The 13,841-nt window shown below is 44.3% G+C and overlaps 1 pseudogene; it reads left to right on the top strand.

Moving 5' to 3' along the window:
• Nucleotides 1-9,228: 9,228 nt before the first annotated feature.
• On the top strand, nucleotides 9,229-12,741 carry LOC109248240 (epithelial splicing regulatory protein 1-like; annotated as a pseudogene).
• The last annotated feature ends 1,100 nt before the right edge of the window (nucleotides 12,742-13,841 follow it).

The following is a 13,841-nucleotide window of genomic DNA, read 5'->3' as shown; positions in this document are numbered from 1 at the left end:
TTGAGCCCCACATTGCGCTCTGCGCTGACAGCATGGAGCCTGCTTGGGATTCTCTATCTCCCTCTCTCTCTCTGTCCCTCCTGATTCTCTCTCTCTCTCTCTCTCTCTCTCTCTCAAAAAAATAAGAATTAAAAAAAAAAGAATTCTATTTTCAAGGATGTGAGGAGGAGAGATTTATGTTTACACACACACACACACACACACACACACACACACACACACTTCTAGGGTTTTCCCTGAGAAACCAAGGGTAGCTTCATTTCATTTCATTTCAGAGAGATCTCCACAATCATCTGAGGAACACATGACCTATTGGTGATGTTTCCTTAAACACATGGAAGTCTCTTATGACACCCCAGGGTGCATTATGTTTTGGGGAAGAAAGCAAGTTAATACCTGGTTCTACATAGAAAATACATTAACAAAAGTGCACACAATTCCACTGGGAAGAAAATATTGATAATTGTTGGATACATCCAAGCAAGGTCTATATCCATCAGGGGCAGCTGATAGTGTCTCCAATGTGTCTCTTCAATCAGATGGTAAACCATTTCAGACAAGATGACTGAGTTTACTCTTTGTTTATAGAATGACTTCCTGAGAGCCTTCATTTCAACCTGTCCTGTTTGTCCCCATTATCAGAAATATGGCCCTCTTCCTCTCTATAGAATGTCAGTGGGATGACAACAGGAATAACGGTGAGAAATACAAGTAGAGGTTTTGACAAGTATTTCACATGGAATGTACAGGATCTGTGGTCATCTCTTATTGTTTCCAATGACAAAAGGAAATAATTATCAATTCTTATCAGAGTTAATATGTTTGGACATGGCAGACCCAATAGTCGGCTACATTTAAGGATCCATCGTTGGTTTGGGAGAACTGCAATAGGATGCTTTCCTTCGTGGGTAAGATTCCAGTGATAATTGTCAAAGACAAAGATCATTAATTGCCCCTCACTCTTCTACATCTCCAGGAGATGTTCCCTTTCCAGGTCACAGAACTGTTGCTCTTCTACTGTCCCCTAATCTATATGTCCCATTCCAATAGCCATAGTTTTCCCTATTTTCAATCAGCACTTACTGGAAACCAGTTCTTCCATCTGAAAACAAGAGTGTACAAGGAAAAGTGGAATTGTTACAAAAGGTACAGATGTGTAGTTGTCTCTTTCTTTGTTTTTTTTTTTTTTAACGTTTATTTATTTTTGAGACAGAGAGAAACAGAGCGTGAACAGGGGAGGGGCAGAGAGAGAGGGAGACACAGAATCTGAAACAGGCTCCAGGCTCTGAACTGACAGCACAGAGCCCAACGCGGGGCTCGAACTCACGGACCGTGAGATCATGACCTGAGCCAAAGTCGGACGCTTAACCGACCGAGCCACCCAGGCGCCCCAGTTGTCTCTTTCTTTGTAGGCCAGTGTAGGGGGTTCTTGGCAATCACTGTTCTTGTGTAAGTATTCATTTTCCTTATGATTATTACATCAAGCCATCAAGAGAATACATATAGCTGAAACAGAATTGTTTGCCATCCTTTAGCTGCCTTACCAAGGTGTGTGGACTAAGAGGAGGGGAAGGGGGAGAGTGTTATAAATTATTTGAATGGATTTTGAGGAGGATATTTCAATACTAAGTTATACCAAAAGCCCGTGGATATTAGGGTGTGGGGAAAGTCTACTGAAAACATTATCGGCCATTGTTGTCTTTTTTGAAAAAAAGGTGCATCATTACCATATGGAAAATTGTCCAGAAAGCTGAAAACGTAACACAGTTTAGTTCCAAGGGCCATAATTACATGGCCAAAATCAGCTGATCACATTGGGACAGCAGCACCATAACTTGAAAAAGTGCCAATTTTGTTGTGTTCCTACCAAATAGTTTTGACAGTGGTCGAAGTTCTGGTGTAGTCAGTATGTCAAGAGTGAGCAGGAGCCATAATCTGCCCCACATTGTCATGAGACAAATGGACCAACTTTTGGCAGGAGTCAAATCTGGCACACGGTGCTGGCCTCTGCATCAAAACACTGATTTGTTTACTTTGTGCTCAGTCAAGAATAGTGGTTCAGTTGCCACATCTGGTACAATTATGAATATAGGCAATAGTGTTTATAATCTGGATGTTGAAATATTTTATTCAGACCTTGACTTCATTGGGTCTGTTCAGATAAAAGGCCCTTAGTGTGTACATCTTTTGTGAATAATCTAGAGTCTGATTAGTAGCCATGATTTGTTTCCAACACGTACATTTCCCAAGAGTGGTGCCTTTAATTTTGTAGTTTTGCAACCGGGAGACTAAACAAGAACCCCATCTCTTGAGCAATAGCTCAAGAGTCTGTGAAAATATAACAAATTTAATCAAGGGGAGTATTGGCCAGGTACATGACAACAGCCTTGGGTTCAACCCACTAAACAGAGAGAGCATGTCATTGGCAGTTCTGCATAGCTGATGCTGAGATAGAACAGCTGCCACAGCCCAGTGGGTACCATCAGGTTTCACCTCAGCCAAAGCATCAGTGAACCAGGCCAGGTATGTGGGGGAAGCTCTGTGAATTGTGGACCCCACTGAGCCATCAGCTTTGCTTCAGTCAATGGAGTAGAAAATGGAGTTTTCCCTAATGAGATAGTTGCCACTTTTTCATATAAAATAAAGAGCTACTGGGGCCAAATCAGCTGTGTTCTTGAATATAACTTTTCCGGTTCACTAGCTAGGTTTCTAGGCCCTATCTTCTTTGTTAATCATTGAATCTGAGTTGATCCACACCCAAAATAGGAATATTTGGTTTGGAAGTCACAAGACCCTCATAGTTCATGTGTTCAGTTTATACAAGAGTTTAATAATAAGCAAATAGCTGCTTTTGAAAATAAATGTGCCTGGTAGTCAGTCCCAGGAGAAAATGAGTACAAATCCCTAAGGAGAAGACCAGTTCCCACTGACAGAGGTTCCAGTGTTAAAAATCATCAGTCACAAAGACTCAAACTTCAAAGGATTATTAGAATAGTGGGACCCAGTGTTCTTAGCACTTCTGCTTTTTTTGTTGTTTGTTTGTCTGTTTTGTTTTTTTCCATCAGGGGAATCCTTTCTGGTACTTATGGGAAGAGAAAGTGGAAGCATTTAACACGTCGATTCCAACTACATATTCAGGGCTGAAAACAACGACAACCTGGGGCACCTGGATGGCTCAGGGGGTTAAGCATCTGACCCTTGGTGTCGGCTCAGGTCAGGATCTCACAGTTTGTGCCCTGCATTGGGCTCTGCGCCAACAGTGTAGAACCTGCTTGGGATTTTTTCTCTCTCTCCCTCTCTCTCTGCCCATAACATACCTTCTCTCTCTCTCTCAAAATATGTAAATAAACTTAAAAAAATAAATGAAAGCAATGATAACAGTTGCACAGCACTGACTATAGAGGTAACAGTTATATTTTCCATGAGCAAGGGTATATAGTTTCTTCTTTTGAGCAGATAGAGTGAAGGGCCAATCATCTCAATAAAATAGGGGATTGATCTGGGTTGGGAATGGTTCATAGGGCACTTCTGCTTCACCCCAGTTCCACAGGTAGGTTCTGGTAGGGGCTGAATGTTTGTGACTCCCTCACATTCATATGTTAAAAACCTAATACTCATGGTAATGACATTAAGAGGTGGGGGTCTTTGGGAGGTGAATAGGTCACAAGGGTGGGCCCTCCATGAACATTTTCACCAGAACCTGACTATGCTGGTACTCTTATCTGGGAATGCCAGATTCCAGAACCGTGAAAATAAATTTTTGTTGTTTATAAGCCACCCACTCTTTGGTATTTTGTCATAGTAGCTCAAACGTACTAAAATAGCCTCCTTCCAAACTTGTAATTGAGCCTAAGGTCCCTTTCCTCAACCCCTAACAGTTCTATCCTCCAGAAGTTTTGACCTGGATTTTTAACCTCACTCCAAGCATATTAACAATTTGCTGAATGAGTCGAGGGGAGATGAACCTTGGCTTTGTTGCAGGCCCCTTCATTCTAGCTAGACCTTGTATCCAAAGCACTGTGAGACTATGAGGGAATTCACTCCACTTTTCTGGCCTATTCTCTGACCCTTCTCCATTGACCCAGAATGCAGAAAATGCCTCATATTGGAAAGTCATCTTGTGACTTGTGACCGGGTTGGGTGCATATTGTAGTGTGGTAGGTTGTACTTGCCAAAGACGGTCACAATAATAACTCTCATGCTACATGTACACATGCAATGTGACTTTGATACACTTTCCATTGAGGGGTGGGATCTGTGTTCCTTCTTAAATTGGGCAGCATTTTATTTCAACCAATAGGGCATGATGGAAGCAACACACCATGAGCTCATAAAATGTGATTCAGCTTCTGCCTTTTTTACAGATTCTTTCACTCTTACAGCCTTCAGCTGTTAACAATTCAACTTCCCTGAGGCCACCAAACTGTGAAGAAGCCCAAACTATTCCATAGAGATTACATGGATAAGCCCTGGGACCACATGGACAGAGAGACAGAGAACAGATAGCCCTCAGTATTCCATCCCTCCACTATTCCAGCTCCAGTCACATCTGAATGCGACCACTGCAGAGACTCTAGGCCAGAATCACCCAGCTGATATTTCCTGGCATTCTTGTGCCAAAAAAACTATAAGGGAAAATAAATGTTGTTTTAAGTCAAAGTTTAAGCCTAAATTTTGAAGTGATCTGTTCCAGGGAAATGCATAACTGGAATACCTAGTTTCCAGTTTGTGATGCCAACACAGTAAGATGGTCAAAATATCTGCTGTTTCTTTATTCCCCTATAAAATTTGCCTACCAGGGCCAATAGAAACACAATTTGTGCCAAGATCTGGCAAATTCCCAGAGGGAATAAAGTAGCTGGCAATCATTAAATCATTTAAAAAGGCTTTCTTCTCTGGAATTCTAGAGCATCTGGTCTTTGTCATTTGGTCTCTGATATATTTAAAAACACATTTATTTATTCATTTGTTTGTTTGTTTGTTTGCAGTTTATTCTTTTATTTTCTAGTTACCACAGAAGGATTCTTGGCCTGCTAAGACACAATCCGTTCTGTTCCCATTCTGTTTGAAGGCAAATACCCCCTTCACTCACTATACCTATTTCCAACAAAGTTTTATCATTGCATCTGTCACTATTTAGAACACACACACACAAATGCTTCCCTCAGTTTGTTATAATACTTATCTACTAATCACTATAGAATCCAGGACTTTCTGACTCCAAAATAAAGTTGTAAATATGGTATTTCTTAGTTTGAATAATGGATAATTTTTTTTCTAAATTTCACCATTTCCGAGTATTATAGAACTAGGTGGTAAAAGCAGTCACACCCAAAGCAAAACAGATGCCTTCTGAAAAAGCTGCCCTACTTCTCAATGGTCCAGATTGGAACACAGAACCACATACAGACCAACCACCACAGTACATCTAGGATGTAGTAATTAATATAAGCCAGGTAAGGTCCACTCCTGTGTTGGTGGGGAAGATGATCACTAAGAATTTTGAGGTTCTGTTAGGAATGGGGAGGGGATATACTAGTTAGTACTCTTAATACCAAAAAATATAAAATCATTTCTGTAATTCCTGCTAAAAAATATTGAAGAGCTATCAGAGGGCCCAGTGTATATACTATCTAGCTAACCATCTGTAGAAATGGAATGGGGTATAAATTTAAAAAATACCATAAATCCAATCTCTTTAGGATGACTCTACCCACTAGAAATTTCCTGCCATGCCACATGATCTAGACATTCCAGAACACTCACCATTGCATTGCTTACCTATGGCTTCCTAGGTTCCTATTCATTCCAAAATGCTGATTCTGAGAAGAGGCATATTGTCCTCATTTAGAATTCCATATTTGAAAGCCAGGCCCCATATCCAACTTTTCCTGGATTTACCTGAAATATTCAGGTGGTGCATGGCAAAAGAACAAGAGAAACAGAAGAAAAAAGAAAAAAAAAACAAACATACATGTTATTTCTTCCACTTTTCTGTGCAATGCTATTCATACGTTTTCACTTACCAACATAGATAAAGTATAGTTCAGGGTTTCTCAAGTATATCATTGCATTAGAAGTCAAATTCAATTGTGTTCCAGACCTTCATGATCATGGCTAAATTGTATCCACTACTTCTGTAATAAATTACCATGAATTTAGAGGTTTAAAAAAACCGAAATGTATAATCTTCCAGTTCTGTATGTCACATGTATGCCACGGGTCTCACAGAGCATAAGTCAAGGTGTTGGCACTGATGCATTCCTTGCTGGAGGCTCTAGTCACAGCCAGTAGCTATGACTTTTTTTCTGTGGTGTCACATTTCTGTCTGGCTGACTACACCAGGAGTTTCTCCCATTTTGATTATACTGAGCCCATTTTAACAATCCAAGACAATCTCCCCAAATCAAGGACCTTAACCCTTAATTACACCTCCAAAATCCCTCTTGCCATGTAAGGTAACATATTCACAGGATCTGTGCACAGTGGTGGTATTATTTTTTATTTTTTATTTTTTTACTGGAGTACCTGGTTTATTCTGACGCAGGTGAATCCCAGCACAGCGGTAGATTGTAGATTGTGAAACGAAGGTGTGGATTTCTGGATGTCTGGGTCTGGGCTAGCATTTCACCATGTAAGGCGGGAAGTCCTCGATCTGTGTGGAAGCTGCTGTGCTGCTTCCAGCACCTTGAAGCCCAACACCTGGTGCCGGGCTTGCGCCGCCTGCTCCTACCACTTGTGTGTCTCCTCACCTCTCATTACTTGTGCGTCGCCACGCAATACAAGGTGAGTATCAGGGTCATCTGGAGGTCATAGTCCCACTGTTACTTGCGTGTTCAGTAGCCTGCTCCGCAGGGCCCCTCTCGCCCTCTTCCTTGCGCCGGGCTTGGCCGCTGGTGACTTAGTACGGAGTACCAGGGGAAAAAGTCAATCTCCAGGTAGGCGCTGCCCCAAATGTACAGATAGGCCAGGTGGAGGTAGACCGAGGGCAGGGTTAGAGGGAGGGAGCCGGCTGCTGGCCTACTCAGATGGGCTTCGAGTTGCCGTCTGGGGATTGAAGACTCTGTACAGGGGCACCCTTGTCACTGGCCTCGCTCCGGGCGCTGAGTTGCGGACTGACCTGGCCCTCAATAGCTAGCTTCCTTGGTATTGGGAGCGGTCCCCAGAGTGGCTTTGCGGGCAGCAGTACCGGCGTTGGGGCGAACCCCGGACTTCCGCGAACTGCCAGGGCCCTTCGACAGCCCGGCCTGCTGGGGGCTGGGCGCTGGGGGCAGCAAATCGGGGTCCACCATGCACGCGCTGGGCGGAGTGGACAACAGTGGGAGAAACCTGAGGGGGTCTGGCAGCGAGTATCGGCAAGGAACCCCGAAGTTCTTGGTCTAAGTTCGTGGTGCTAGGGGACCTCCGGAGCACTCCCCTGCTCCCGTCGGAGCTGCCAGGGTTTAGGGGAGTCAGTACAGCCGTGCGGTGATCAAACTTTCCTGACCACTCCGGGTAAGCCCTCGTGTTTCGAGGAGGCGGAGCACCCTGCCCCCGGCGCGCTGCGCGAGCCTCAGCCCTGCCCCTTAGCGGTGGTGGTGCGGTCGGCAGTGCTCTGCCGCGCAGCGCAGGCTCGAAAGAGGCAGAAAGGGACTACCCCTTTGCGGGGCGCGGAGAGCCGACCCCTGCAGGCAGCCATGGGAGTGACGTCGGGCCTGGCCTCCTGGCCCCACTGTGGGCTCAGCGACAGCCGCCTACAGTCTTTGGCCTGTGGGCTGGTCGGGGGAGGGCGTGAGAGGGCTCCAGAGCGGGAGCCGCTGGTGGCCTACAGCACCTCCAGCGTTTTCTCTTCCGGACTATTGCTGTCTGCCCCGCAGGCCTCATTCCCAGCTCCAGTGTTCTCTCCCGGCAGGGCGGGCCACTATCTAGAGGGCTGGGGAGCCGCCGAGCTGTTCTCTCCACACCAGAAGCAGGAACCTGGTGGGAGCTACTGGGTGCTTCCTTGTGGTTGAGACGCCTGGGTGGGGTATGCTGGGCACTCTGCTGGGCTTGAGGGCTGCCTGGGGACTCGCCTTCTTGACATCGACCACAGCGGAGGCTGTGCTGTGTACCTTCTGGGGATGAGTCTGGGAGGGTCTCAGGTTTACCTCTGAGAGGAATGGCTGCTTTTTTCGGCCCTGTGAGGGGCCTTGGCTGCATTGGGTCATTCAGGGCACCATGGAATGCTCCTGGGCAGGCCTGGAGGGTGCTGTCGTTGGGCCCTTTCTTCTTTGAGCTGCCCAGGGAGACCATGCATTCCTTACTCTCAGCTTCCTGAGGTCCTTGCTATGTCCTAGGGGTCACCACATGTTCTGCAAGAATCCTGAGTTCCGCAGGGGGCCAGACCTTCCACGAGAAGGGTGGGTGTAGTGCAACCAGGGGACAGCACCTTTGTTGATGGGGCCATGGGGTGTCACACCAGCCAGGCATGCAAGAAGCCAGCATGTGGTCATGCAGGCCAAGGTGGGGGCAGCTGGCCCATCCATGACTATCTTCTGGAAGAATTTGGTAGGCTTGGATGGTGGCAGCCAGTGGCTCATGGTCAGGGGCATGATGATCAGCCAGTCCAGGAGGCCTGCGGGCAGCTTTGCCTAGTACTCATAGCACACCAGCTGTGAGGCATGCAGGCATTGAGACCCAGGACACCCATGTTGGGTGAGATGAGTATGTAAAGCCTCACCTTTGGCCACTTTATCCTGCTAGCCCAGCTTTCTTAATAGATTCTTGAGGCCAGGGAGGCTGTCATTGTCAGGTGGGTCACCAGCACAGCTCCTACCCAGTCTGGGTGCCTCATCAGCTTCCAGAAGCTCAATGGGGTTAGCGCTGCCTTTGACCAACTGTGAAGCCATTGACAGTGAAGAAGGTGGTATCACCAAGGACTCGGGGGAAGATGTAGCAGCAGCAGGGCCTGTTGAGCCTGGGAAAGCCCATTGAGGCTGCTGGCACCAGCAGCTGGGCCACTTACTCTAAGAGATCTCCCAGGCCCTTGGAGGCCAGCAGCTGCACACTTCCTGCCCACAGTGTAGGGTATGGGTTGTTTGTGGATTTGGGTGGTTAGTTACGGCTTTTGCACCAGGGGTAGCAAGGAGTGTGTGTGTGGGGGGGGGGGGGACTCTCTTATTCTCATAGAAGAGGTTTTAGCACAAGTCTTCTTCTCACTTCCACCGCACCTCATTATCTCCAGATCTCCTTCTCTCCTCACATATTGTCATGATAGAGTCTGCACATTACTTGATCATGCTTTTTTGAGATCACTGTTGGGGCCACTTGTGGGGTCAAGCTGGGCTCCGCTGAGAAGGAGCTGATAGTGCTATTATGGAAAATTGTGGATCTGGCCAAGAACGAGTACATAAAACAACTATCACAAAATACTAGTTAGACTGGATTCGTTGGAACTGATGGAAAAGAAACTAAGATCCATGTGAAAAGCCTATCCTCTCAGGAGTAGGTGGACCCAGCTCTGAGACAGTTTAACCAGTCAGTGAACAATGAACTCAACACTGGGGTGGGGACCTCCTTCTGTCTCTGTACTGATAGGCAACCTCATATCAGGCAAATCTGAAGGCTTCCAAGAAGAATGTATTATTGCCTGAATCATTTTTTTCTATTTTTTTATTTTATTTAAATCCAAGTTAGTTAACATAAAGTATAATAATGATTTCAGGAGTAGCATTTAGTGATTCATTACTTACATATAACACCCAGTGCTCATCCCAACAAATGCCCTCCTTAATGCCCATTGCCTATTTAGCTCATCCCCCCGCTCAACACCGCTCCAGCAACCCTTAGTTTGTTCTCTGTATTTAAGAGTCTCTTACGGTTTGCCTCCCTCTCTGTTTTTAACTTACTTTTTCTTCCCATCCCCTATATTCATGTTTTGTTTCTTAAATTCCACATACGAGAGAATGTATTTTTGCCTGAGTATTTTTTTTTTTAATCTTTGAGGAGAATTCAAGAAATGTTACCCTGATTCATCTGATATTGATAAACTGGATATTGCAGCAATGATACTGTGTTTAAATTTTGAGAATAGGTCAGTCTCCCAGTATGGAACCTCTCAAGTTAGATGTGGGGAATATAATTTTAGCAATGATTTCAGAACCCTATCATCACAGATTTTCAAATCCAGAGATAGTAAGTTCCAAATTTGGAAGTGGCACTTGCAGCAAGATGGAACTTATTGATGATAATACTGTAGTCAGGACTCAAGGTTTACTATGGCAGTGTTTAGATCAAGACATTGCAGGATTCTTTAAATGACTCAATATTGCTGTGGGAGATACAGCAACTTTGTCTGAATGTCCAGGGTGGAAAGAATAGAGAAGCACCAGTTAGGTTTGTACATGAGGAGTATAGAGGCCTAGTACTACAGAAGCACAAACATCACATGGAGACCCAGTACACTGAGGTTTACAAAGCAACAGGTGATGATTTTCTTAAATTTGCTGGTGGTACATCCAAAGAAGTAGCCCAGTTTCTCTCCAAGGAGAAAGAAGTCATCGACTGTATGTGAGTGCTCACATCTGATGAAGTGGTGACCTTTTCTGGACAGCATTGCCTCACCAATGGGGGGAAGGAAGGCATCTTCTTTGTTAACTCCTGGATCAGTAGGCCCGCAGGAAATGCTTTTGTCCTCTTTGCTCATGAGGAATATATACAGAACACAACGAAGGAGCATAAGGACTTGTTAGGAAAGGATACATTGAACCCTTTAAGAGAATAGGAGCTGAAATTCAGCAGATGATGAATCATTTCTCAGCCCCTCTCATTCCTCTTCCCACCATTATTCCAGTACTACCTAGGCAGTTTGTACACCTACAAATGTTGAAGAGCATATACACCTTTGAGATCTTTCTTGATCTTTCTTGAGGACCTCCTGTAATTTCTTGGGGAGTTTTGTCCAAATATTCAAACTCACAGGGTTCACATGGTATTGAATCATCAGGGCTACCCATGGGTAAAAGTGTCTTTATCCAGATGAAGTCTATAGACAAAGCATTTATGGCTGCACAGAAGTATCCTAAAAAACTGTGAAGGACAGACATGCTAAAGTCTTTTAGTATTCAACTGAGGAGATGAACTTTGTATTCATGGGACAGGGCACATTTTGTTTTTTTTACATTTACTAGTTTATTATATAATAAAGTATATTATATAGGATACAGACAAATAGCCAGATGAAGCAGTACATAGAGTGAGGTCCCAAAGTGTCCTAAGCACAGGAGCTTCTGTCCCCATGGAGTTGGGGTGTGCCACCCTCCTGGCATGTGAATATGTTCACCAACCCAGAAGCTCTCTGAACCTCATACTAATTGAGATTTTTTAATGGAGGCTCCATTATAATTAATTATCATTATTGATAATTAATTCCATTTGTAGTCCCTTTCCTCTCTTGGTGGAATGAAAGTTAGGGCTAAAAGACCTAAGATTCTAGTCATGGCTTGGTCTTTCTGATGGCTAGCCCCCATCCAATAACGTACCAAGAGTCATTTTGTTAGAACAAAAGACACTCCAGGATATTCTAGGGGATTTAGGAGTTTAGTGTCAGATGCTCCTATTATGTAGGAAATTGCAGTTCTTAGGAGCTCTGTGTCACCAACTGGAATCAAAAATGAAATGTTAAGGAAAAAAAATTCTCCTAGCACCTCTATTATAAAGGGTTTGGGGAGCTCTGCATCAGGAACCAGGAAAAGACACACACACACACACAGAAACATACATCATTTCACACCAGGTAATCTGAGTCTGTTCCCCACCTCCCACCCCCACCTCATCTCTACTCCCTCTCCAACTATATCATTGATCTGGTTGAGCCAAAATCCCAGACTGTTGAGAGTTTCTTAGACAAAGCCACAGCTCTGGTACCAAGAGCCAGTGATACGATGTTTGTATTAGTTTTTAACTGTTGCCTAATGAATTGAAGCCAACCTAGTGACTTAAAGAAAACCCATTTATTCACTGTTCTGTAGGTCAGAAATCAGTCAGGCATGACTGTGTAGCATCTCACAGGGTCAAAATGAGTGAGCCAGGCTAGGCTCTTATCTAAAGGTCATCGTCTTTTAGTGCCAGCCAAGTAGCCAGAGGTGGGACCAGTGAGCCCTGGACTGAGACTGCCTTACAGTGACGGTTCCCTACCTTCTTTGGGAGAGATAAATGCTGACTCTACTCTGAAAGCTCCCAACTGCAAAGTTTACTTCTTTAGCTGTTGTGGTTAAAAGGTGCTTGAGGATCCCTCCTGCACTGGTGCTTTTGCTTTCTGCATTCCACCTCCCACTCCAGTGCTCTGCTAGGTGAGGGCCTGTGGCTGCAGAGCTTTTTAACCTAACAGCACAGAAGCTAGATGCTTGGTCCCAAAGAGAACAAGTAAACCAAGAATATGTAGAAGGTGCCATTTCTGTTCTTAATTTTAGAAAACACATCACTCCGGATCCTAGTAGGAGTCAGCATGGTCTGGCCAGAAAATCACATTATGATTTCAGGTATGGAAGATGGCATGGTGACCCCAAGTGCCTGTGAAAAGCCTTAGGAGTCTGTGGGCTTAATAGCTCTGGTGCCAACAAGTACAGAGAGTATGACATTCACATAGAAGATCTGCCAACTCCAGAAAGCATCCATGCCCAAGGAGAAAGTCAGAGTACCACAACCCCATATGTGGCAGCTAGTCACTCCATGGAGAAAGTGGATGGAGAGATATGGACAACAGTGAGAAAGATGGCTTGGTGACAGTGACCTTGGTTGGAATCATAGCTGAGGGTCTTATTAGCCAGTGCATTCATTAGTGGGATCATAATCGAAGTTGGGTGAAAAATGTCAGAAGAATACCCTGAAGAGCTAAAGAATTGTGATATTCTGCCAACATGTTTTAAAAAAGAGATTTTCCAGGGTTGCCTGGGTAGCTCAGTTAGTTGTTTCTGACTTTGACTCAGGTCACAGTCTCACAGTTCATGAGTTCAAACCCTGCACTGGGCTCTGTGCTGGCAGTTCAAAACCTGGAGGCTACTAATAAATAAACGAACAAACAAACATTAAAAGAGAGTGAGAGAGAGAATGAGTTTCCAGTTTTTCCCATCCCTGAGTATGTGGGAAAAGATGACCCATGGACATGCTTGGCCACTTCACTCAAAGTCCATGATAATCCCTCCACTTGCCAATAGTAACCAAAGGAAAACTAATTCATAAAACTTGCTTCTCTAAACATTTGTCTTCTGACTCTTTTTAAATACGTATTTTGTCAAATATGATTTAGAAGACAAAATGCATAGAAATATGGAGAAAAACCAAGCTGATTTGTAACAAATGTAGACAATATAATTCAATCAATATTAGAAACTATGATGATGTCCTTGTTCTAACCATTCTGTTCTTTTTAAAATGCAAAGAATATATTTATACCAATGGAGTCCTTGGGGCTAGTGCTATGCCAGTAAGTAGAACAAACATTTGGCAATGTCTGATCTCTCTCTCTCTCTCTTTTTTTTTTTTTTAGAGAGAGAGAGAGAGTGAGCTCAAGTCAGGAAGAGGGGCAGAAGGAGAGAGAGAGACTCTTAAGCAGACTTCATGCTCAGCATACAGCCTGACATGGGGCTGGACCCCCATGACCCTGGGATCATGACCTTAGCTGAAATAAAGAGTCTGTATTCAACCATGCAGGCGCCCCTCTTCTACTTCTAAAACTTGATTTGGGGTGAATGTTCAAGTAAAGAAAAAAACTAGAATTATATGTAATGAGCAACTGTCTACCACTCATTTAGATAAATCATAAAGGTATCTATTTTAGATCATAAATGGGAAGCTTATACTTTGGAGAAGACATATGTTTCTCA

The sequence above is a fragment of the Panthera pardus genome, unplaced genomic scaffold, assembly GCF_024362965.1.
Source record: "Panthera pardus isolate Hobbes unplaced genomic scaffold, ASM2436296v1 HiC_scaffold_17, whole genome shotgun sequence".
In the NCBI taxonomy this organism is placed as follows: domain Eukaryota; kingdom Metazoa; phylum Chordata; class Mammalia; order Carnivora; family Felidae; genus Panthera; species Panthera pardus.
This window is presented reverse-complemented; position numbering and strand designations above follow the sequence as displayed.